Raw genomic sequence first — 27,677 nt, forward strand, 5'->3', positions numbered from 1 at the left:
TTTTAAATTAATGAGAGGTATAGATAGAGTTGATGGTAGTTGGCTTTTCTCTAAGATGGGGAATTTCAAGACCAGAGGGTACATTTTTAAGGTGAGAAGAGAGATTTTAAAAAGACTTAAGGGGCAAATTTTTTACACAGTGAGTGGTTTGTATGTGGAATGAACTGTCTGAGGAAGTGATGGATATAGGTATGATTATAACATTTGAAAGACATTTGGATAAGTAAGTCAATGACAAAGGTTTGACAGAATATGGACCAAGAGCAGAAAGGCTAAGAGACTGATTGACTGTGGCCAACTCCCTGGACTGGAATGGGACAAGCCCTTTGAGCTGCTGTGACAATACCCCCTGATTAAGCACAGGCCACATTGACACCACTAAGGACTGCTCCCCATCAACTCTTACATAGGTCTATTTTCCTGAAGCTTGGTCAGTGTGTGGGTTGCATAAGCTGTTGGCACATGTTGGAAGTATGACATTGGTCTAACACAATACTGTGACAACTTCATTCTCCTAACTTGTCTGTCTCTGGGTCTGCACTTTAAAAGCAGTACAAGCTACAGACGCTGGCAGTGTGCAACTGAACACCAAAGACCCTCCATGCTAAGAAAGCAATTTGACCCACACAGAGGCTGGCAGCCTGTAAGTCAGTGAGTCATGAGAGTAATGTGATGCATAGATAGTCTGACAGCTGGTAAGTGAGTGCAAATTGAGTGAACGCTAAAAAAAACCAAGTTAAGAAAAATCCCATGTGTGTCCCTGTATGCAAGTCAAAGGTGATGTTGAACTTGGAAGTAAAATGTTGAAGGGCTGTTGGTTCCAGATCAGGCCTGATGATGGGGTGAAGCTGGTAAATTGTCAGTGCTGACCGCTGTGGGTAAAGTCAAAGAGTATGATGACCATGGGCATGCAAAGTGAAGGCTGGGACAATCATTTCGAGTGCTGCAGCTGTCAGGCCCTTGCATGCTGGGAATTTGTGACTTGTAGATCCTTGGAGAAGACGAGGAGATTTGGAAATGGTGTAGAAATAAAGTGAGTTGGGATATTAATGAAATGCAGTTGCATGGAAATAAGATAGTCACAGCCGATTTGTCAGATTCCAAACTCATCGTTGAAGGCTTAAGGAAAGAATCAAAATTAATATTCCCAATATGGAGGTTCTGATGTTTTCATTCTTGTTGTAGTCTCTAACCTTTCTCACCGTTGCTCAGGCCACACCGAGGTGAGGAAAGTTCCACCCTAATCCTTCTTGTTCTGAACCCTCAAATAACCCTCTTTATTCTTTCCAAATTTTACACGCTTTGGCTGGAACATCCTGTAATCTCTGTTACTGCAGGTGCTTCAGTGCAGTTGATGTAGCAATGCTCTGCACAAGTAACAAATTAGTGGAGGATAACTCTCTTGCGGCAAACCTGTTAGTTTTTGATTGTGGGAGTCACTCATGTCCAGTGTAATATCTGAGCAAAGGGTTCAACAAATAGAGCTCTGATTCTGTTGAGTGCCCTTAGATGAATGCCGCAGGGACCAGCAGCCTGACCCATGTTGAGACATCTTTCCTAGCCTAAAGAATTTTTATACCTGCCTTCAGCTTAAGAATCAACCATGCGAAACAGCATTAGCAGCTCAGCATTGGCAGCTGAGGAATACATACAAAGCAGCCATTTAACGAGTCTGCCATAACGTAGTGATGTGCTGAATTTCCACTGAATAGCCCAGCTCCATCTCACTCAAGGAGCAAAGTTCACGTTGTGTTCGGATTGAAGGAATTGATTTTAATTTTACAATCTCGTAAAGAAAGGTAGACACGTATGCTGCATCATTTAACATCGACCATTCACATAGGTGACACTAGTGACTTGTGAAGGATTCCACAGACTCCAACTGCTACTGTTTAGCAAAAAACATTTCCAAATCTCATTCTTAAAATCATGCTTGCAACTCATTTAATTTAATAATTATGCTCTGGAGAGCTGATTTGGAATTTTATATGTCATACTGACACAAGCATTTAATAGATGTAAATAAATATTTGACCTTCTATTTCAGTTGGTGGGAAAGTTGATCTCCCATGGTGAGTTACTGTATGTTCTTGGAGGGGATGAGCTGCTGGTAGGTATCAGACTAAAATAATGGTGAATATTGCTTAGCGATGGACAGTTAAAATGATCTCCTTTATGCTTTTCGTAACTGTAAATCATTAGAAAGCAAGACTATGAGGTGGAAGAAAATTTTCATATTTCTATAATAAACAATCAAATGGTGGACCTGCTGGGAGGATTGCAATGATTTTCGTTTGGACTCTACTGTTATTAGAACAAAAACCAGCCATATGTAAACTCATTTGTCTGTTTATTCATTTATTCCTTTGGTGAATTTAAAAAGAAACTATTTCAATGGAATTCAAAATGTCCCTTGAGGAAAAATCTCTATTAATCTCTGTGCAAGATTCCTTCACCACTTTGAAGCCTGGTTCATTGTCTTAACTTAATTCCATCTAATATTGTGACACTGTTCCTTTGCATTCTGCTGCTTTGGAAACATCTTACAACTTAGTTCACTGTTGTATCATTTTTCTTTCTTTATTAGTTGCTGTGGTCACATCTTCCTTGCTGCTGCCTGTAGCTAAGTATTAGGACCGTGGGCTCACATTTCTTACATGAAATCAGCCCAGTGGTTGGGAGACTCTTGGGAGCTCCGAATGCTTTGCTAGCATTTCTTCATCAGAAGCAGGGTCTGCTTATTAACAAAGCCAACCAGGGATGGGCAATAAATTCTGACCAGCTATCAGTGCAAATTTCCCATGATAGAATTTTTAAAAATGGAGACAAAGGGTATTGGGGGTAGACAGGAAAGTGGTTTGAGGCTACAAACTGATTAGACATGGCCTTATCAAAAGGTGGAGCAGTGAAAGAATACAAATGGCTTACTCATCGTCCTAACCCTGATGTGCTTATGTCTTGACAGCAAGCAGTGAGCAACCCCAAATAATTTCTTGTCAATTCCCACTTAAGGAGTAGAATTACTGAAATACTTAGCAGGGTTCAATTGATTTTCCACTGTGCTATTAGGTGCCAGGGCAATTCAGCGATCTGAGTAAAGGAGAAGGCATTATTATGAATGGGGTCAACAGAATGAATGCTGTAACCAGAAGAATTAAGTAAATTGGGCTCTAGATTGAGGAGCACACCTTGGAGTTGCTTGATCAATCGAGTTCAACATCTTTTGAGAACAGTTAAACCCAGGAATGTTAACAAAGCTGATCTAAAAGTGCTCACAATATGCTGGGACACCAATGATTCTATGGACCCCAGTGGTAACCCAAAAATGTACAGCCTTATAGAAAACCCAATGAAAGATTTGGATTCTGGTTATTTTGTATTAAATAATAAATGCCACGTCCAAGTGGATAACTTCTCAAATTTCCTGATTCAATGCAGAATGTTTCTTTGGTTCTTTGTCCCACTGACACTTTCCTAAACAATTGGTGTTCTTCTGGATGCAAGAGGATTTATCAACTAAACCTTCATTCACAAACCATTTCTTCCCAGATTCATACACATGCCATTGACTGGAATAAATATAATTGACACTTGTAGACCTCCCATGGCATTGCTCAAGGTGTGTTAGAAAATAGCATGGACCTACACCACCACCTTGAGGTCCCATCCTGCAAGTGCAGCTTCACTGGGCTCTTCCAGATCAATTCTAACAATAATGGCTAGAATTTAAATAGCACCCTTAACAGAGTTAAACATCCCTTATTGTACGTCTCAGGGGTTTTGTCAAGCAAAATTTGACACAGAGCCATGTAAGATTATGTGAAGACAAATGATCAAATTCTTGGTGAAAATAATCTAGCTTTGAGGAGCAGCTTAGGTAAAGGGTTGACAGATAGAGGGCTGAGAGACCATGAAGCTTAGTAAGGAAATTTTAAATCTAACAACATAGGTAACTGAAAGTAGAGCTGCTAATGACTGAGCAATTAATGCCATGGCTACACAAGAGGACAGGATTAGAGAAGACAAATAGCTCTGAGAGTTGAGATAGCAATAATTGTAGATGCAGGAGCCAGAGATAACAAAGCTAGGAGCTAGAGGACCACAGCAGGTCAGGCAGTATCATGTCCTGACCTGAAACATCAGCTTTCCTACTCCCCTAATGCTGACTGGCCTGCTGTGTTCCTCCAGCTCCATACTGTGTTATCTTCAGAGTTGTTGGATTGCAGGAAATGTGGGCAGAATTCAGTAGAAATGAGCAGGAAGGCAGAAGGGAAAATGTCCACTTTCTGTCATCAGAATGGGGTTGGGAATGATGCTGGTTGAAGATTAAAGCCAACTGTCGTTCTCAACAGCAAACGGCAGTTTGAAAATGCAGAAAGCAGCACAAGACAAGGTGCTCAGCCTTGACACTAGCTCTGAAGCTTATCAATAAAAGGTGTGTCTATAACCCCAAAGTCAACCATCACTTTGTGTTTCTCATAAATCCAGAGATAGTGACTGCAGGCAGAAAAGTGTAGTTGAAGCCAAAGAGTAATGTTATGGATCAGACTAAATCGCCTCAAAATATATCAAGGAGATAGTCTGAATCTTGATCGAATTTAAACGCAAGTGATATGGCACAGTGGCTCAGTGACTAGCACTTCTGCTTCTTAGTGCCATGGGCTCAGGCTCAATTCCACCCTCAGGTGACTGTGTGGAGTTCACACATTCTCCCCTGCATCTGCATGGGTTTCCTTCAGGTGGTCTGGATTCCTCCCATAGTCCAGAGGTTAGGTGGATTGGTCGTGATAAATTGCCCATTGTGTCCAATGGTGCGTGGGCGAGGTGGATTAGCCATGGGAGATGCTGGGATAGGTAGGTCTCTTTGGACGATCGGTGTACACTTCCTGGAACGAATGGCCTGCTTCTATACTGTGGGGATTCTATGATGAAATGTAAGGCACTGTTATGCGATTGGTCAAACTACTAGGCTTTAAGCGAAACACACTTTTTACACCGCAGTTAAAATACACACAAAATAAGAATCGGCATAATTTTATCAAAATACTGAGGAAAGAAATACATTTTTAATTATTATTTATCAATGGTACCAATCTAGCAGCAGCCCGTACTCATACCCTTTGCAAAGGCAAATTCAGCCAAACAGATTCACTATGCGTTATCTCCAGTCCTGGAGGAAGGAAAAGTTGAAAGAATGAATCTTGCAGCAGAGAGAAAGTCATATCTCACAGCTTCAACTCCAAACACCACAACTTCAAAACTGAAAACAAAATGAATTCCCTTAGTCTGTGTCTGCCTGACTTCACCCCCTCATGCTTCTTTTGTCTAATTTAAAAGAAACTATTTATTCTGCTTTCCATGGAGCAGACACCTCTGCACCAGGTTTACAATGTGCCTCTTCAACAGAAATGGGGCAGAACAAATCCCTCTTATAGGTCCATTTCATCACATTAGTCATGATCGTAGTGAATCTCAAGGAAGGCTAGATGGGCCATATGGTCTGCTCCTGCTCTTATTACTTATGTCCTTGTCTTGCACTTAATCCCCTAGAATTCTGAGCTATAATCCTCAGCGGTAGAGTTCTGGCTTGCAGAAGACTACTGGCACTAAGTGTCCTGACTGTGGGTCCTGTAGTGGAGAATTCGGATGAAGTAATGTAGCATCCCTTTTCCTAATGCATTTCAATGAAGGTATCCTGCATGTCCAATTGTCAAAAGAAATTTATACATATCTATTATACATATGTCTAGAAAGGTCTGCAAGCGTTAAAAGTTGACAGAGCGCAGTGGGCAGCACCCACTGTCAGGAAGAACAAAAACAAAGTTGCTGGAAAAGCTCAGTAGGTCTGGCAGCATCTGTGGAGGAGAAAACAGAGTTAACATTTCGGGTCAGGTGACTCTTCCTCAGAACTGATGGTGGCTGGGAAAACGTCAGTTTATATGCAGAAAATAGGGACATGGGTGGAGTAGGGAGTAAATGATAGGATAGAACCCAAAGAGAGAGACAGTTGGACAGACAAAGGAGTTGCTAATGATCAGGCTGGGAGGATGAATAGTTGTTAATGGGGGCTGTTAGTGATTAGCAACTGGGGGCGCGTAGGGGCAGGCTGTATGGCAACAAGGCCTGGCGTGTGGGGTGGGGGGCTGGGACATGGGAGAGCTTAGGCCTTAAAATTATTGAACTCAATATTGAGTCCGGAAGGCTGCAGGGTCCCTAAGCAGAAAATGAGGTGTTGTTCCTCCAGCTTCGGTTGGGCTTCACTGGAACACTGCAGCAAGCCAGAGACAGAGATGTTGGCCAGGGAGCAAGGTGGTGCATTGAAGTGGCACTGTCAGGGAGGTTGGTCGTTGTAAAGTAGCTTACAGGAGATAGACCTGAGACTACTGTGCATCTAACAGTTTTGTGTCGTGATATACATCGTATTCATATGGCCTGTGAATACTTAAAGTGATACAATATATGATCTACTCAATAAGCCTCTTGTAGTTGATTTTATTTGATTTGATTGATTGCCATGTATATTTATTACAAATAGAGGAAAAAGCATTGTTTAGAGTCACCACTCTCCAGCATATTTTTAAAACATAGAAAATTAACCAAAACACAATATAAAGCTTGAAAAATAAAACAATAAATTTGGACCAGAAGGGTCGATATCCTGATCAACATTCAGCTATTTCAGTCTTGAGGGAATCCAAGCACAGAACAGGGTGGTAATGGTGGGCTCCTCCCACAATAATGTGAACAACAGTAACTTGGACTATTTCTGAAATGGTGCTCACCCAGCAAATGGTCCAAGTTGAGCTTTGGAGCTACAAGGCATTGAGGATTGTGTGAGTTAAAGCCAGAAGATCCTTCTACGAAAGAAGAAAATTTTAAGCAGCCCAGTAATTCAGGCCGAGAAGGCAGTGATTAAAAAATAAGTGTGCAATTCTGATTTAGCATCACTACCATATAACAACCAGAAGACAGGGCTGGGTATACAAGAGGGTCTCAAACAGAAAAATTATGTATTCTAGGAGTAGAGATAAGGGTATATAACCAAGCAAGATAATTAAATCAGGTAAGTGTTGGAAAATTTTAATAAAATATAAAATTCCAGTTTAAAATAGAAATCTTCTTGGGAAACAAGGTGAATGCAATGTTCGTCTCTAAAACATAGGGGAACCTCCATTACAGCTATGAATGCTTGGAAAATTCTCCAATACAGCAGAAAGGGTCAACCCACCTTACTGCAGAATAAAAATCTCTAAAGAAATTAGAATACCTAATCACATTAGGAAATTATGGCATCAGAAGTACTGCAAACTTTGTTTTAACCAGCAAGTTATGAAGCTGCACTCTCAATAAACCTGCAAAAATGATATACCTCAAATGCCAGAAGTTTACTGTATTATCATAAGCTCTGCAGGGTCTAAGTAGTTCAGTTGAGGTTGCTCTCTGCTGTTAATCTTTATTTAAGGCAGAGTTGTATTATTGTTTAAATTATTTTACACTCTAAATACAATTTAACAATGATTTGTATAATGCCTGCATTACATTTCTATCGCTTAGTGTGTGTTTTTTAAATTGATTGTGTGGACATCTTGATCAACTGGAATATTTGATTAACTAGCACACACCTGGTTTCAAAAAGCTGCTCTTAATTAAAAAAGAGCTGTAATATTTCGGGAAGATACTAGTATAGAAATATTGAAGTTGTATTAACCTCCACTTAATTTGATGATGTTACACAGATTTTAAGTGAAGAATCAGCAGTCTTGCACCAGATCCCGATGAGTTCAAAAGTGCATACTTTGGCTGCTGACAGTCTTATGAAATTAAGTCTAACTAGTCAATATGACTTGTATCTCTTGCTTCATGCTATAAACGGCCTCTTGATTTGTAAAACAAGTGGTTCTTGTTGTAAATACCCAGTCGTGTCCTACCTCTGCCTCTGATAATTAGGCAGGTCCTTAGACCCAGTGTAGGAAGGAGTTTTGCTGGTATGTTTGAATCGCCTAGAACCCAATGCAACATTAATGCCCTGCCCACCCCAACCACATGACTGGCCTGGCCCCTTTACTCTGAATATCTATTGATTGGCTGTTATGTTCTTGGATGCATGCATTCATCCTAACTCCCAGTAGAATTCCAAACCACATTCAATCCCACTGTCAGGACATTCAAACAAGATTTCTCTCAGAGATAGATGAAAAAAACCAGGGAAATGGAAGACAACGATTAGGATTTTTAGGCCAGGGTGGTGATTTACCACTTTGATTTCCGAACTTATCTAGGGGTGACATGATGGCTCAGTGATTAGCCCTGCTGCCTCACAGCACCAGGGACCTGGGTTCAATTACCATCCTTGGGTGACTGTCTATCTAGAGTTTGCATGTTCTCCCTGTGTCTGTGCAGGTTTTCTCCAGATGTTCCTGTTTCCTCCCACAGTCTAAAGGTGTGTAGGTTAGGTGGATAGGCCATACTAAATGCAAGTTGATAGGGTAGGGGAGCAGGTCTGGGTAGGATGCTTTTGGAGAATTGGTATGGACCAATTGACCTGTTTCCGTACTGTAGGGATTCTATGATTGTAGGAACCAATGTATATCAGCAAAGACAAGACTTTATGGGATTACCTGGAGAAGTACTAACTTTTCAACAAAGCAGGTTAAGGCTGTGAGGGTGGAAAGAACAAGATGTTAGATCTACGATATGGTGTAAAGCAGGAGCACTTCAATGATAGAAAGACCTAGGGTCCATGGTTGGGGGGGGGGGGGGGGGGGGGATGCGGGTGCAGGTTGCCATTGGGAGGGAACAGAGTTTATGGCTGATACATAGAACAATGGCATTCATCTTTACAATATTTAGTTGGAGGACATTTCCTGACAACCAATACTGGATACCAGACAAGCTATCTGGCAATATAGTGACAATGTAAACATTGTACAAAGTGCTGAGTTTCAGCTGGCTGCTGCCACGATATTGTAGAATCTGAAGCTCTGCTTTGAGGCAATGTCATCAAGCTGCAACATGCAGATGAGAAACAGGAGAGTTAAGAATAAAGCTGGGGATGGGGGACAGATTCTCCAGAGGTGATGGTGCAGGGGCAGGAAGTGAAATCATTGCCGATGATTTTGTGATGGCGATGATTGGACAGTGTAGAATGGAAACCAGGTGACTTCACCAAGTGACTGGATGGCATTGAGGAGGATGTCATGGTCAACTGTACTGCACACTACAGACAAGTCCTGAAGGGTGTCTTTGTCACAGCTATATATGATATCACTTGTAACTTTACTACTGTTTCAGCATTATGACATTGAAGAACCCTGACTGAATGGATTCTGAGGGGAATTTCCAGGGACAATGGCGCGAATTTGTGGGGCAAGAGCATGCACATGGATTTTAGGCAAGTAAAGAAGACAAACATACTGGAAGGAAGGCTTAAAGTTGTTTTATTGATTCAGAGAGAGGGTGATGATGGTAGATTTGATGAAGAGATGCGGTGGAGGTGAAGGAATTGGGAATAGAGGATGGTCTTTTTACGGGAAAATGGGTGAGAGGAGGAATATTCTAGGTAGCGGTGGGAGTCGGTAGGCTTAAAATGGATATTGGTTTCCAGGTGGATGCCAGAAATGGAGATAGAGAGGTCCAGGAAGGAGAGAAAGGTGTCAGAGATGGTCCAAAGAAACTTAAGGTTAGGGTGAAAGCTGTTAGTGAAGTGGATGAACTGTTTGATCTCCTCGTGGGAACACAAGGTGTCGCCGACGCAGTCATCAGAGTAACAGAGGAAGAGATGGGGGATAGAGCCAGTGTAGCTTTGGAAGAGGGATTGTTCCATGTACCCTACAAAGAGTCAGGCATAGCTTGGGCCCATGCGGGTACCCATGGTCACCCCCTTTGTCTGTAGGAAGCAACAGCCAACTACACTTCCCAGTCACGAACGTTTCAACTCCACCCCCCAACAACGCCCCCCCGCCCCGGCCACCCCTCGGATGATATGTCCATTCTGGGCCTCCTGCATTACCACAATGACGCCACCTGAACGATGCAGGAACAGCATCTCAGATTTCTCTTGGGAACCCTGCAGCCTGAGGGTATCAATGTGGACTTCACAAGCTTCAGAATCCCCCCTCCCCTAGCCACATCCCAAAATCAGCCCAGCTAGTCCCTGCCTCCCTATCCATTCCTCCCACCTCAAGCCCCACCCCATCTCCTACCCACTAACCTCATTCCCCTCCTTGATCTGTCCATCCTCCCTGGACTGACCTATCCCCTCCCTAACTTCCCACCTACATTCACCCTCACTGGATCAAACCCAGTCTCTTTGACTTGCCCGTCTCCTCTCACCCTACCTTCTCCTTTATCCATCTTCCATTCGCCTCCCCCTCTCTCCCTACATATTTTAGAATCCCCTTCCCCTCCCCCACTTCTGAGGAAGGGTCTCAATCCGAAATGTTAAACATTCCTGCTCCTGTGATGCTGCTTGGCCTGCTGTGTTCATCCAGCTTCACACTGTGTTATCACACATGAAAATTAATCCACTTTACACACAGTTAGAAGTAACAGAGAAAAATGGCGCAGACTGTTTGCAACAGTACAATATTATTACTGAGACTAAGCAACTAATTTCCGTATTGTTGCCAGGGATTTCTTTGTATCGGACGGTAAATGTGTGAATTAAATGATAGCCAAATTCAGTAATATCTTTTTATGCTTACTTGCTTCAAGTTAATGAGGAGGGGAAAGTCCCACAATTGAGGCCCAAGATTGATGGTGTGGGAACTGCTGGGATGAAATTATAGATTTTTTTCTTGTACAACGTAATTTAAATATAATTGAAAATATAATTACCTCCTTGAGCCATTGGGGAGAATCAGTGAAGTAAACTGATAAAGCCTAATACATTGGTTTGATAGTATTTAAGAGCTATGCTTCATAGAATGTTACCAAATAGAAAGAAGCCATTCAGCCATCTTGCAAGGCAGTTCTAGGAAGGAGTTATCCAATGAGTGCCCTCATGGTCTTTATGAAATACTTATCCAATATAGACTGATATGAATTCAGACAGTTGGTTTACAATATCATGGACTTAGTTCACAAATTAATGGAATCGCCATGCTGTCCTATTTCACTGCCAACGCCAAAAGTTTGACTTTTTTTTGTTTAACTTACTTTTTGTGCTTATGAAGCAAGAGAGTTCAGAGTGAAAATTTTTTGGTAATAATGTCTTAATGTCTTCAGTTCTTAAGGCATGGACACGGTGGAAAGTATGAATTCCACCATGAACATTAGGAATTGTGGATGACGGGGGGACGGAATATGGTTAGGCTGATGTCTATGCCTATTTCTGCTAACCTTTTATATTCCATGGATGAAATAGTACACATCAACCTTCAGTTGACTCTACTGCCTTGTCAATTACACTGTGGATAGATTACTCCTGGGATATTACAGGAAATTTTGTTCAGCCCTTATTCTGTTAAATCCAACAAAATCTGCGCCTACTATATACAAAGAAACCTAAATATTTCATTTATTTTATGTTTTTCATGACTTTGTGAAATTGTGATGCGGTATGACATGCCTAAATAACTACTGATTCATAAGTTTAGTTGTTCTAAGTGTAACATAGTGGAATGCAATAGAATGGATAGAATCAGAGACTTAGGAGGGATGTCGTGATTGGAGCCAGGTGCATCTTATTGACTACAAGATCCTTGATTGGGGTTGTTAACTGGCCAATCTGGACCCCTGGATTTGGTTACATGTCGATTCCTTCCATGGACTCAATGTTCCTGGATGCCCTTTCAAAGTGTTTTCAGCAAACTCAGGGATGATGGTTGAGAAGATGCGAGCATCGTTCGCAATACATGGAATCTTGAAGAGTTTGGTCACAGACAATGGGACATCATTTACCAGCAAGGAATTCGAGTATTTTCTAAAGTCAAATGGCATTCAGCACATTAGGACAGCTCCATACTATCCATTATTGAATAGTTGAGCAGGAAGAGTGGTCCAGACATTGAAGGCAGGCTTAACAAAGCCGCCTACAACATCACTCAATACCAAACCGTTCTGGTTCCAGGTCGCTTATACGAGCACTCCTCATGCAACAGCAGAGATAGCTCCAGCAGTCTTGCTGATGGGAAGAAGACTCTGTACCAGGTTAAACGTGATATTGCAGACTTGGGGTGGAGAGAGAAGCAGCCACAGGAATGCCAATGTCGGCCACATGCCGCCTCTAAGCAAGAGAGACTATTTAATTCAGAGGATGAAGTTTAGTGGCAGAACCATGGAATTGGACCTGTATAGGTACAAGATGAATTTGGCGAGAGGTCAGGGCTTAGAAAGTTCAGGAAGATGAGGAGGCCACCTCATAAATGGGCATGAGCAAAACATACCTGGCCCCACAGAGCAGCCAGAAGGCCTATCAGAAACTGTGGTCTCCCCCCTCCATCGAGTGTCAAGGAAACCTCAGACTCCAAGATGGATGTAACCTCGATACTGTTGCTGCTGGAAGAAGAGGAGGAAACTCTCCCAGGTCACTCCAGATACAAGAGATGGGCTACGGCCCAGGACATACCACTTGTGTCAGAGTATGAATCAGAGGAACCAGACCTGGGATGAAAACATTGCAGGAAAAGCTGCAAGCCAAAGACCAGACCTTTATCCTACATCTTGGAGATTGTGGGGGAGGGATGATGGTTTAGGGAGCATGTAGTGGATGGAATTAGGTTGACCTTGTTGACTACAAGATTTTTCATTAGGATTGTTAACCTGGACCTAGGGATTTAGAATCACTGAGTTTGAGGTGACTGATTCTGAGCTAGCTAGGGCACAGCCAGTGGTACTGTGGATTCTTTTTCACATTTTGAGAGCTGATTTCCAGCCTGGCTAGGTCACAGCCAATGTTACTATTGGATATTAATTCTCAGTGGGGAACTACTATTTTTAAACTGGCTGGTTAAGGCCAGTGTATTGTTGTTTCTGGAATTGAAGCAAAGATGACTTGGTGGCAAGGACTGCTTCTTCTATCACCGTTTTAAAGAATTTACACTTTACTTTTGCACATGTTTTCACCTTTTTGTGTCTGGACTGAGCATCTATGAGTCAGTTGTGCCTTTGTGAGTGGGCTAGGCCTCTATCAGTGGGCCAGATCTTTGTGATGCGTAGGCCCTCCATGGATGGGCCATATCCTTGAGTGTAGGCCTGGCCTTTTGGAGCCTGCAGGATGTCTGCAAGAAGACCAGGCTTGAGGATGGACTGAGTATCTGTAAGTACGCTGCGAGGTGTATGTTCGCTGCCTTTGGGGATGGACTTGAGACTGTGGGTGTCGACTCAGCCCCTTATTATTGGATTGTTTTGCATGTACTGTGTTAGGCATGTCCCTGGGTCCGGCAGGATTTGCTGAGAACTGTAAGGTGAGCAGGATGTTCCAAAAATATGGATGGTGGATATGTCACCCCATAAGCTGTTGCATTGAGTGTCAGAAGGTGGGTAGGTTGCCCTGAAAACTTTCCTCAACAGGCACAGGGACAGGCTGTACTAGAGGTGGTCGGAAAGTGAGTAAGGGCAGGCTGGGAGTTGGAAGGTGAGTGGGGGAAGACTAGGAGATGGAAGGTGAGTAGGGGCAGGTTTGGAACTGGAAGGTGAGTGGGGGCTGGATAGGAGTTGGTAGGTGAGTAGGGGCAGGATAGGAGTTGGAAGGTGAGTAGGGGCAGGTTAGGAGCTGGAAGGGGAGTAAGGGCAGGATAGTAGCTAGAAGGTGAGTAGGGGCAGGTTAGGAGCTGGAAGGTGATTGGGGCAGGCTAGGAATTGGAAGGTGAATAGAAGGTGGGCTAGGAGCTGGAAGGTGAGTAGAGGTGGGCTGGGAGCTGCAAGGTGCGTGGGACCAGGCTAGGAGCTGGAAGGTGAGTATAGGCAGGCTGGGAGCTGGAAGGTGAGTATAGGCAGGTTAGGAGCTGGAAGGTGAGTAGGGGCAGGTTAGGAGCTGGAAGGGGAGTAAGGGCAGGATAGGAGCTGGAAGGGGAGTAAGGGCAGAATAGGAGCTGGAAGGGGAGCAGGGGCAGGATAGGAGCTGGAAGGGGAGCAGGAGGAGGATAGGAGCTGGAAGGTGAGTCGGGGCAAGTTAGGAACTGGAAGGTGAGTGGGGGCAGGTTAGGAGCTGGAAGGTGATTGGGGCAGGCTAGGATTTGAAAGGCGAGTAGAGGCAGGCTGGGAGCTGCAAGGTGCGTAGGAGCAGGTTAGGAGCTGGAAGGTGAGTAGGGGCAGGCTGGGAGCTGGAAGGTGAGTGGGGGCAGGCTGGGAGCTGGAAGGGAGTATAGGCAGGTTAGGAGCTGGAGGGTGAGTAGGGGCAGTTTAGGAGCTGTGAAGGTGAGTGGGGGCAGGATAGGAACTGCAAGGTGAGTATAGGCAGGCTGGGAGCTAGATGGTGAGTATAGGCAGGCTGGGAGCTGGAAGGTGAGTAGAGGCAGGCTGGGAGCTGGAAGGTGAGTAGGGTGTGGGCTAGAAGCTAGAAGGTGAGCAGGCTCTGACCGGGCTAGCCCCATCCCGTGTATTTTGCACAAGTAAATAAAGGGTGACTAGGTGATGGGGCATCAGCCTCTGCACAGTTATTTCAGTGGAGGTGTGGCATTGAAAAGTTACTAAATGACATATGGATGAAACACCATATATGTCATCGCAGGAAATAATGCATTATCAGATGACACAATCGTAGTCTTACACTCATGATCAAAGACCTGTTTAGATGGTGGACTCATCTCCTGTGTCTTCATACTCATTCGGTAGCTCATTCCTCAGGGAATTAGGGCCTAGGGTTATTGCACTTTTGGAAAGAAGATCCATTGACCTGCTTCATCAACTATTTCTGTTTGAACAATCATAATGCTTAAAGCAACTTTAGTAATGAAATACTGTAGACGCATTAACTGGACTATTCTTGTGTGTGTATATGTGATAGCGCCTGTATGTGCTCAGGTTGCTCTGGCCAAGTGTAGGGGTACTCCCTTGCAAGGTCTCAACTTCGGACTGTCTCCTGGAGAGCTGGTCGCTCGTACACTCTCTCTGGGCTCTCCTGCCTGAATGGTCATAAGCCTTTATCCCCCCTTTCTTCCCAGCCACTAGAATTTGACTACCAGTCATATGGCACTGTTAATTGATTTATTTCTTAGGCCCATCTGTTAAATGGCTTGTAGTTGGTGCCTCTTACCTCTTGTCCTATTCTACCCAATAGGCCATGATGAGTCCATCTGCTGGTGAGGACATTTCCTGCTCCAAATGTAACAAGTTCTGTTGAGGTGTTGTTTCAGAACAAACTCCAGCAAATAACACATCTTGCAGTTTGTTTCCAGTGAGCCCACTATCTTTCAAGACCATGATCATCAATCCCCAGTAATGAGATTAACTCCTTTCTGGGCAACACTATTGGCACCGAACCATGGAGCCACCCAGCATCTTCCTTGTACTGTGCCAACAAGTGCCTCTTCCCACAGGTTTTTGCTAAGCTAGCATCACAGACCTTCTGAGGAAGGGTCACCGGGCCCGAAACGGTAACTCTGTTTTTCTCCTCCACAGATGCTGCCGGACCTGTTGAGCTTTTCCAGCAACGTTGTTTTTGTTCCTGATTTACAGCATCCGCAGTTCTTTTTGTTTTTATCATGGATCTTTTCTCACTGGCAAGGTTAACTGCTGTCTGAAGGTCTTTAGGGGGTAGCCACAATCTCTCTGAAGAGAGCCTTTGGCTGTATTCCTGTACTGACAGCTCTTTAAAGATAGTGCCAACACATCCGTAGGCATCAACTGGCACTGCACTCACCACCTCATTTCACACATTGAGCTACTTAATGAGGAACAGACTGGGAGCATAATGTCACCTGCTGTGGCCCCACCTCATCATTAATTCACCCAAAATCCTAAACTATTTAGGAAGTGATCTCTGTTGAGACATAAATATTGGAATGGACAATGGGAAGGTTGCTGGTGCTTTTCATCATAAATGGGTTGTTGGGTCTTTTATGGTCAGCTTACAGGGTAATTCATACCCTAGTCATACATTCGTTTGGACTGGAGTGCCAATCTGGAATCTATTTGGCAATAGTGAGACATGACTTTTTGACACAAGTGCGTAACTGATGTGAACCACATTGTTGATGCAGAGTGTTCTTCTCTGTAATTTTACATCTTTCACTTTTCTGTAAAATTCTGCCATTCCATGTGAAACAACCTTGAATAAACGTTTTAACTCCTGACGCAAAATGACCATATTTCCATTTCCCCTGAATTCCACAGACTCCTTGAACAGCGCTAATGAGTCATAGAGTCAAAGAGATATACAGCACAGAAACAGACTTTTTGGTGCAGCTTATACCTGCTGATCAGACAATCTAAATTAATCTAGTTCCATTTACCAGCAATTGGCCCATATCCCTCTAAACCCTTCCTATTCATTTGCCCTATTCATTTCTCCTGAGATGCTGCTTGGCCTGCTGTGTTCATCCAGCCTCACATTTTATCATCTTGGAATCTCCAGCATCTGCAGTTCCCATTATCTCTGATACTATTCATTTGCCCATCCAGTTGCCTTTTAAACATTGTAATTATACCAGTCTCCACCAGAACCTCTGGTAGCGCATTCCATACGTACACCGTCCTCTGCATGAAAATGTTATCTCTTAGGTCCCTTTTAAATCCTCCCATCTCACCTTAATCCTTTGCCCTCTAGGTTTGGACTCCTTACCCAGTCTATCCAAGTCCCTCAGATTTTATAAACCTCTATAAGTCTCTGGTGCTCACTGGTAAATAGCCCCAGCCTATTCAGCCTCTCCCTACAGGTCAAACTCTGCAACCCTGGCAACATCCTTGTGATTCTTTTCTGCACCCTTTCAAGTTTAACAACATCATTAATTTGGAAACCTGTCTAACTGGTCACTTAATCTGATGGTGTGACTTTTGATACAGGCAGCTGTTAATAACTTGGGTTAATGGTTGTATCTGCTGATGTTAATTCAGCTAATTCACACCTTCTGTTAGCTATGCGCTCCAAAATAATTTTACTGATGATCTCATCCCTTCTTGCTTGGTCTCTGTTGACTGAGGTGCTGTGAATTGTTCATCACACTTTCCCTCTTAAACACTTCATGCAATTTATTGCTGTCTTGTCAAATCAGTTCCAAAATATTGTTGAAATCTGACATTTGATTTTACCTACTACTCATGGGAAACCAGAAATCTTTAATTAAGCCCAAAACTAGAACACAATTAAATGAACAATTCACTCCAAAGACTGCAAGTGTGTTTATTGGATGTTCTGAGGTACAGCAAAAGTCTCTCCCACTGGACTTTTTCTTCTTATCAACTTCTTTGTCACTGATGAAGAACAGAACAAACGTTTAGCAGGTTATTCATTCAGGATTTTAAGATTCATCAAAAAACCTGGTGTGTTGCTGTCTGACTGCTCAGAGCCTATGTATACCACTTGATGTGGCACTTAATAATGCAGATATTCCCTGGGACTAGTGAGAGCTCAACAAAGTTTTTAAAAAAATTGGGGTTGCAATGGAACCTAAGGAAAATTTTAGCCTGGCTTGGAAATTTTTATCCACGATACTATGTGTGGGTGGTTGGGGGAGCGGTATGTAGGGTTTGGGAATTGGGTGTGATGATCAGTAGGACTAGTGTGATTTACCTTTTAGTCACTTTCACCTCAAATCTAGAGTTCAACAGCTCAATAAAGTGGCTCAGTACCAAAGGTGGTTTAAGATGAGTTGTGAATGCTGGCTTGCCTATGATGCCATCATCCCTTCACTCCTCTCCCCATCTAAGGGCAATTGAAGAAACATTTATGGGGGAAGCAATCAGCTTTATTAGTATAGTTAGATGACTTAGGGTGGGAGAACACTTGTGTAGAAAGTAACTATCAAAATGGTCCAATTGGGCTGAACGACCTTGTTTTCTGTACTATACAATCTCTATAATTATATAATGCTGCATCAGGAAGTGCACAGTTTTCTGTGCTTTTGTTAGTTTATTTGGCTCTTGTGAATACTATACCATAAATGGCAATTCAGAAAGGAAGTTCTGCCACTGATGATGTTTTTGAAGTGTGAAATGGTTGGGGGAGCGATTTTTATGCATTTTAATATAGAAGTCTTCCTTCTTTCTCTAGAGCTTGAAACCCAAATTGACAGAAACTAATAGAGACTGTAACTCGTATCCTGCTGTGCCTATGAGTCCCAGATGATCTTGGTATGAGTTTTCATCTGCAGTTAGTTTATATTAAAGCCAATTAACACATATGGATAAGGGAATAAGCCACAAAAGTAAAAACTTAAGACATGCATCCTGTCAAGTCAGTCAATTACTGCCCACCCTTCGGACAATCTCTTTCAAATCATTCCACAGATCTCGCAGATCATCGAATATTTTATAGAATTCTGGGTTCAGGGGGAATAATAATTTTGTGACAAAAAGAATAGAAGATGAGAAAGAGTTTAAGGAATCAGAAAACAACTGCCATTGTTATAAATTTTGCATGAACTGGCCAGCAGCAACTTACAAGTTGTTTGTTTACAATCCTGTGGAATCAAGTGGAACGTGCAGATTGGAGTTTTTCAACCTTAAAAAGATTATATTTTAAAAAAAACAGGAAGAAATCATGTGAATCCTTGCATTTCTCCTCACTGTAATTATACAATTACCGCAGTGTAATTTGTTGTCATGTTGTCTATGTGTAACTTTTTACTGTCAGGCATCAAACTTCAATGGTGCCTCTAACTGTTGATTCAGTACTTTTCACAAAATGATCACACAGGACTGGTGTATAAGACACTAACTGAAATGTCGATGTAAATAAATAACGTTATTTAGTCCACCTCAAAAAAAAGTTTTAATTTTATAGCACCTTTTAACCAAAACTTGAAAAGATACTTAAGAAAAGCATTATCAAACTAAATGTTAACAATGAGCTACAGAAGGAAATTTCAAGATGGAGGCCCAAGAGCTTAGTCAAAGTGGTAGAATTAATTGAGTGGCTTCAAAGAAGAGATAATGGCAGAGTAGAAGATGTTTCAGGAGGAAATACTAGAACAAAGGTGATTGGAGTTAGCAATCAAAATAAAGGGACTAAAATTAGATGTGTGCAAGATTCCAGAAATGGAAGAAGTCAAAGACTTCAAAGATCTGTAGGGTTGGAGGAGGATACAGGGCTAGGGAAGAATTGGCTAGTGGCGACAAGTATGAGAACCTTAAAATTTGATACTAATGAATCCAAGGTTTACCAACTTTTCTTTGCACTGTAATATGGCTATCTTACTATACTTAAAATTCAGGTTCCCTCTACACAACGTTATCAAGCTATGAATATTTGCTTCCTAATTTGGTGACCAGAACTGAATGGAATATTTAATGTTCAACATGATCCAGTACCAACCCCATTTGTATTGTATCTTTTGTTTTCTATCTCCTCTCTTGCCATCGTAAAAAATTCCAAATTTTACCAACATAAGTTTGTCTTTATTATCCATAGTATCCATTTTTCTCTCTATGAATTGTGTCTGAATCTAGACCAGATTGAACGTATGAAGGCTCCCCAGCAATTTTCTAGAACCATTATCTGTCTATAATTCTTACTTGAGTTAAGGAGGCTGAGAAGAGATTTGACAGGGGTGCTCAAAAATTATGTAAAGTTTGGCTAAAAAGAAGCAGTTTTCGGGGACAAAAGAATTAGAATCCATAGGAGACAGATTGATAATTGGCAAAGAAAAAGTCAGAGGTGACATGAGAAGACATATTGAAATGATAAGCTGTCATACTGATTAAATTTGTATCTCTAAAAACAGGCAGCAGCATGGGCATAATGGATTGAATAGCCTCCTTCTGTGCTAAACTACACAAAGTACTGGCGCTTCAGCATGAATTTGACAATCTTAACAAGAGAAGAAACAAGAAGGACTCATGTGAAAAATGGACAACGCAGGAAAGTGTGCATTACTGAAATGAAGTTTGTGAACAATTTCTGAGACAGAAAAGAATGAGATTTCCTTGGAAGTTTTAATACCCTCTTGACCTGGGATAAGTTACTGCTCAGAGCTAAAAGTAGAACAATAGCCCAGTCTTCACCACTAATGCTCTTCATAACAATGAATACTAAAGCGTACATAAAGACACTGAAGTTCAACACAGATAGCAGGCAAGATGTAATATGATCCATTATTTTGATGTTTGTGAGTATTTTATGGGATGTGAAAATCACTGGCTAGTTCAGCATTCATTACACATGTTTAATTACCTTTCAGAGTTGGTGGCCAGCCTCATTCTTGAACTGCTGCTGTCCTTGGAGTATAGGGACACTAGCTGCTGTTAGGGAGGGAGTTCAAGGAATTTGATCTAGTGTTAGTGATGGAATGGTGATCTTGTTCCAAGTCAGGATGTTGTGTGGATTGGAATGGATCTGGCAGATGGTTGTGTTCTCTGGTGCCATTGACTATTTCGGTGACAGAGATCTTCAGGTTGGAAGGAGCCATCAAAGAATTGGAGATTGGTTGATAATGTAATCTTGGAATATCCATTTTAAAAGCCTATTATATAACCACATATAATTGAAATAATTACATATTCATTGCTGCTAATATGGTCATTTTTCACCACTACAATGATCTCCAGTAGATATTAGTGGCACAGCTTGCAAAGTTTTCTTTTTGGGTAGAACAGAAGTTAGTGATTATAAATTTGAATGTATCTCCCTACAGATCTAACACTTGACTGAATTTCATCTACACGAGGGAGGTGAGATATTGCAGCTGTTATCAATTTCAATAATGTTCCGTTGGAAACTGAGTTAAAACATCCAAACTGATTTACAAACTATCAGAGGTGAAGGAAATAGTGCTAGTCAATCTTGATTTTGCTGACTAATGAATTATGGTAAACTGTTGACAAAATTTGGAACATTTTATCATTTTAGATTTCATTGTCATCAAATTTCAATTTTATATACAACTCCTCAAATAATGAGACTTGATATGAAAATGCAACAAAATATTGAGACTTGGACTTAATTGGTCAAAAAACATTCACATTATATGCTGGGCAATGACTATCTCCAACAACAATGAATCTTATTGTCTCCCTTTGACATTTGACAATTGTACCACTGCTGGGTCTTATACTGTCAAAATGCTGATGGCCACCATTGACTGGCAACATAACTGGACCTGCCAGATAAATTGAATCAGCTCAGAAGTTGGGAATTCTGCAGTAGGTATCTCACCTCTTTAATTCCCAAAGCTGGTTCATTATTATCAAGGCATAAGGCAGGAGTGCAACAGAATAATCCATCCGTAAAAACTTTATCAGGTGAACTCCAAATACAGGACAAGGGATTCCACTTTGACTGGTATCAAATCTACCACTTAAGCATTTAATTGCTCCACAGTGGCAGTAGTATGAACTACCTGCAAGAAGAACAGCAAGGCTCTTTCAACATTACCTTCCCAAGCTGTAGCCTATGTCACCTAGGAGGATAAAAGAAACAGACACTTCATCCTGCAAATTGACTGGCTCAGTGACTCAGTGATTAGTACTGCTGCTTCACAGCACCAGGGATGTGGGTTCAGTTCCAGCCTCGGGTGTCTGCCTGTGTGGACTTTACTGTTCTGTACAAGTTTGCTCCGGTTTCCTCCAATGGCCCAAAGGTTTGGTGGATTGTCCATAGTGTGTGGGCTAAGTGAGTTAGCCATGGTAAATGTGGGGTTACAGGGATAGGGTGGGGGCCTCAGTCAGGGTGGGGTGCTGTATGTAGGGTCAATACAGACACAATGGGCTGAGTAGCCCCATTCCACACGGTAGGGATTCTATGAAGTTCCCATCCAGGCCACATGCCCACCGATCCAGAACTATCTTACTTTTCCTTCACTGCCACGAGGTCAAAAACATGGAATCCCTTTCTAATAGCATTGTGAGTTTTTAAAGTTTTTGAGAAGATATGTAGCTCAGGTTGTGGATGAGGTTGTAGACATGCTCACAGAACCAATGGGTTTGGCTGCAAATGTTTCATCACCCTGCTAGGTAACATCTTCAGAGCACCTCCGGTGAACCGTCCATGTTCTGTTCCATTTGTTATTTATATGCCTGAGTTTGTTGGGATGTTCAGTCCTTCTTCCACTTCTGTTTATTAATGGTTTGTACACAGGGTCTAATTCAATGTTCTTGTTAATGGAGTTCTGGCTGAAATACCAGGTTTCCAGGAATTCACTGGCGTGTCTCTGTTTGACCTGTGAGATTTACGGATGGGTTGTCCAATCAACATCAATAATCGCACAAGCCAAACTGACACACCAGGGAATTCCTGGAGGCCTGGTATTCTAACTGGAACTCTATCAACAAATACACTGAATTAGATCCTGTGTACAAACCACTGAGAAACAGAACCAGAAGTGGCACCAAACGTGGGCAGATAAATAGCCAGCAGGACAGAACACTGACTGTTCACTGGAGGCACACTGACGATGGTACCTAGGCAAAGTGGTGAAGCGTTTGCAATCAAACCTATTGACTGGGCGAGCAAGTCTACAACCGCATTGTGAGTGTTTCTGCACCACATAGGATGGCTTGGTTCAAGAAGGCAGCACTTCCTACCTTCTTCGGGGCAACTAAAAATGGGCAGTAAAACATTGATCTTGCCAGTAATACCCACACCCCAATGAAACAAAATTACCAACAGCATGGAGCAAAAAAAATAGGCACCCAGTTTCTTCCCCACATCAAATCAGAAGAAAACATAAACAATTGTAGGTCCACCACTGTTTTCACCTTCATGAGAACCCCTCAATGCTTTGGATGAAAGGAGTCACCATTCTTTTCTCAACTGGTCACTGTAGAATTTCAGGATGGAACTATAGGTTGAGGTTTCTCCATCATCATGGAATACATTAAATTGGATATGCTGTTTGGTATGCTTTATTGGGCCCTTGACACCCTGCAGGAAAGGTTTTGCTCAGGTTCTGTTTAATTTTACATCCTACCCAGAGCTTGTTTCAACATTTGTAAAGGAAACAATATCAAAGTTAATGTTTCGGGTCCGATGAACCTTCCTCAAAACAGTTCTTAGGAAAGTCCCCGGACCCAAAATGTCAACTCCAAATTTTTTCTTCACAAATGCTGCCAGACCTGCTGACCTTTTCCAGCAATTCCCATTTTTGTTCCTGATTTACAGCATCTGCCATTCTTTTGGTTTTTATTGCGTCAATGTTTGTCATTAATTTAGCAAAAGCTACTGGAAAACTAATGTATGCATAGTGAACAGAATAAAAGCTTCACTCCTAATGTTAGATTCAGGGACATTTACCAGAACAGAACAGAAGATGATCTCTTCAGCTCTCCACCACAGCCACTGATTTGAGAGTGCTTTATGTTGACACTTGATGTATGAAGCAGCAATGGTATTCCATCCCACAGCTTTGCTAATCTTCAGTGTCATGATTAAAATTAGACCACAGCTGGCCCATGTAAGTCAATGAATATTTTATGATTCTAATTTGTGCAACAGTTAAGCTGTTCTATCCAATGGTGGAGAAGTTGACGTTGATTTTCTGATTCTTCCTTGATTTCCTTAAGGCTCTAATGCAGGATCAGATCAGCTGCTCCTCCAGTGTCTGTCTATGGTATCCACTCAACATCTGTAAGGGGTGGCACGCTGCCCAATAACAAAGGCATGACAGACAATTTCAACCCTTTCCTCTTCTCAGAGTCGTGAGCTTTACATTTCAGCAAGGACTCATTAGCTAGCTTTCCTGGAACTTGCCACGTTCTGATTTCTTGATAAAGAAGGCAAGAAATTCTTCTCAAGGTTTGGTGATAAGTTTGCTTCTATGGAACACCAGTGTCCTTGGCAAGGCCACCATTTGTGTCCACACTTAATTGCTCTTGAACAGAGTTGCTTGCCTGACTACGTCAAAGGGCAGTTATGAGTCAATTATATTGTTGCAGACTGGAGTCACATGTAGACCAGACAAGGAAAAGACATAATCTTTCCTTCCCTAAAGCACATTAATAAACTTGATGAGTTTTTTTTGAATGATTATTTACAAAAGGTGTTGTGGTCACTATCACAGAGACTAGCTTTTAATTCCAAGTTTGTAAATTGAATTATCATTCCAGTAGCTTCATGCTGAGACTCTAAGCCATATCCCCAGAGTATTACCTGGGCTCCTGGAGTAACAGTGCCAACATCATATAATTGGATTCCAGCTCATGTGTTCAACATGGGCACAACCCAATTTACAAAATGTTCGAGGGAAGGTGGCTGAGAGGAAATAGAAAGGATGCAACAGGGGAGCTAAAGGCTACATTTCTATTTTCATCGCAAACATATGCATTAATGACTTTCTTGAACACCCCCTCCCACCCAGCCATACTAGTCTTCCTTTGTAATCAATTATTACAGGTTACTTATTGTTTACTTAGTATTAACTATAATACTTTTGTGTTGACAATTTATGTCTTTGGCTCAAGTCTTCAGTTTGTTAAACAACACCTCTCAAAACTCTAATTCATCTAACATTGAGAATAATGTTATACAATTAGTGAGGAAAATAATCTTTGTTTCATTCCATCCGCATGAGAAACAACACCAAAAAGTGTAACAACATCTCATATTTGTTGCTGGCAATACTCAGGGATCCATCTTTAGTGACCACAATGCCCAGGATGTGTCTGAGAAAAGCCTCCTGAAATAATTCCATGTAGACCGGTATCCCGTCATTGAGTCACCCTTTTCTTACACGTGCACAGTACAAGACACTGACCCAGCTAGCTCAGAGCCGGCTCCTAAAGCGAATAGAACCCCTGACGTTCCTGTTTATATCTGTCAGCCAAGGCTCCCTGATTGGGCCAGGTTAATAACCCCAATCAGGGAATCATATTCTATAAGATTTACCTGGCTGACCTCATTCCAATAGCTACACCTCTTGTCCTTATTGTAAAAATTGACTGAGATTTTCCATCTCTTTTAGGCTAATCTAGAGACAAATCAAGGACTTTTGGAATAATGTTCACTTTGAAACTCTGAGTGCAAAGCTGTGAGATGTCATTGCAGCAACAGTTAATAACAGTCGCTGTGAGAAGTGACCACTCTCCACATTCACCTCCCATGGAACACCATGGATCACTGAATCTCTTGTGCATTTGATCAATATTTCCATCCACAAAGTTTGAGTTGGATTGTAATAATATACCAAACACTATGATAATAATTGTTAAATTTAAAAAAAGGTTGTTTGGTAAAGAATAGCAGAATTCAAAGAACGTTCCCCGTACACATATTACATCTGATCAACACTGCTCGAACTACCATAACGCATGCTAACTCACATCATTCCTGTGATGATGTATACCGGACTATTTACATGTCCAAGAGTATGTTAAATGATATTCATGCTCCTTCTCTCTTCAGATATCAAGCCCTAAAGAGGTACTGACAACCATAGACTTGCCTTGGATTGTACTATGAGTAAGCTTGGAAATGCCAGACCAGAAATCTCTTCCATTCTTACAGCCTGCCATCAGGTGTACTGAAAGGATTTACTGTCTAATACTCAGTCTCTTTGGTCATATTATGACCACCCAAAAGTGGGATTGAATCCAAAGCTTCTGGCCCAGAGGTACAGACATTGCGTACTGTTCCACAAAAGAACTATGAAATTCAATCCGAAGCAATATCACAATAGTTTCTATCTTTGTACTTTGCAGGCAAGCTGCTTTATGGTGCAGGTAGTGACTACTAAACTGTGAGTCTTGGATGCTGCCCCCTCCCCGTATGCATTTTGAACTCGAAGGGCATTCAACCCTCGTCTATGGGCTGTAACAAACTTTTGAAAGTTTCTGATGCGCGTAACTTGATAAATGATTTGCAAGCCTACCTCGCTGACCATGTTTTCCATATGCAGATTGGGATCCAGAATTCATTTTGCTATTTTCACCAAAGCCAGCTTCCCATTGCCAACAGTTAATGCACCCTAGGCATCTACAGCCCTGATTCTTCTAGTCTTGAAAAATTGTGCCTGATGATCTAGTTTGATGTGTGCTTGCAAAAATACTTTGAAAATGTTAAGGGACACTGAACAAAGCACTAAAGTCCTACAGGTTACATTATTCACTGGTGTCTTGTGCATTGGCACGTTTATCATTTTCTCATGTGTAACTGGGGCACCTGCTTCATCAAGGGTAGCTGCATGGATGAATGTGTGATTCTATCAAACTGATGGCAAATGTCCATAGCCAGCTGTTGCAATCATGGCCAAAATGACTAGCCTGATAAATTAAGATTTATCAAGAATACCATTCAATTGCCTGTGTTCAACAAAGCGATGCTTTGGCTTTGCACAAAACTTCCTTGAGAGCCAATTGTATGCTGGCCTTAGTAAATAACTAAGTACCCATTCATAATATGTTAGATTAAAGCTGGCGTGTGGTACTCCATCCCTTGGGTAGCATGATCACTGCAGTGGTAGTGGAACTGATCCTCTTGCATGATGTTCAATGGAAAACAGCAGTGCTTTAAGCTAAAAGCATCAACTGCCATGTTCCTAATGAGGGAGGAAGACATTTAGCCTCTGATACACAATGCCTATATATAATGCTGGCTTCATGTCCGCATGCAGCTCCGTACTCTGCTCCTTTGTTTGCTCACCATGTCTGGAAATAATATGCCCTCAGAAATCTCAGGTGATATTTTTCAGGCAATACTTTTCCAATGTTACATTGAGGAATTTCATATTTCAGAATACCATGAGTGAATTACAAACCCTCCTGTTGAGATATGTGAATATGGAATCTTTTAAATATTCAGGATTCAGTGACGAAAAGTGGGGGGGTGGGTGTGGATGGATATCTTTGCGGTTTCAGATTCAGTTACAACACTGTCTCCTGTTATAGGGGAAGTCCTCTTCAACACTGACAGAAACATGAGCTTTTGCTGGTCTGCAATAAATTACCATTTACGTGGAACATTGATCATAATTGTGTTACATTTCCCAGAAATATAGGTAAACATGAAGAATTGCACAATTTTCAATGTAGTTCATAATGAGGATGCAGAGCAGCATTATTTAAATTCCTTTGTCATGGTAACTATTTGACAAAGCAATAAGGTAAGACACAGGCACTTACTTGTCAATCAAGTAAAAACAAAGCCAGAAAGAGGAGAGAAAATTAGGCAAAGGGAAACTTTTTCGTGACCAATGAGAAAATACTCCACTCTGCTTCATTTAAGACACACTTTAACTCCTGTCTCTTTGACCAAGACTCAGAAGCTACCCAAAGTTTTGTTAATTTTTGAAATAAATCCAAAACATGCTGGAGAAAGTCACCAGGTCTGGCAGCATCTGTGGAGAGAGAAACAATGTTAACTTTTTGAGGCCAATAGGATTCTTCTTCAGAACTTGTTCATTATTTAGTGGGTTGGAGTTCTATTTCTGGTGGAACATTCGAAGGGTCCCAGGCAGGACTTTGCCAGGCAGCACTGATTTATATCTGTAATTTTTATTGGCTGTAGAAATCCAGTTTTAAAAATTACAACTTGGAATTAAAACTTTGAAAATGCCCAAAGCTCTTTGGTGTTCCTGTCTGTCATTATGACAGCATTTAATTTCATGATATGCAGACACTACACAGGCGGTCTGGCATTGCAACCCAGG

The sequence above is a fragment of the Stegostoma tigrinum genome, chromosome 24 (genome assembly GCF_030684315.1).
Source record: "Stegostoma tigrinum isolate sSteTig4 chromosome 24, sSteTig4.hap1, whole genome shotgun sequence".
In the NCBI taxonomy this organism is placed as follows: domain Eukaryota; kingdom Metazoa; phylum Chordata; class Chondrichthyes; order Orectolobiformes; family Stegostomatidae; genus Stegostoma; species Stegostoma tigrinum.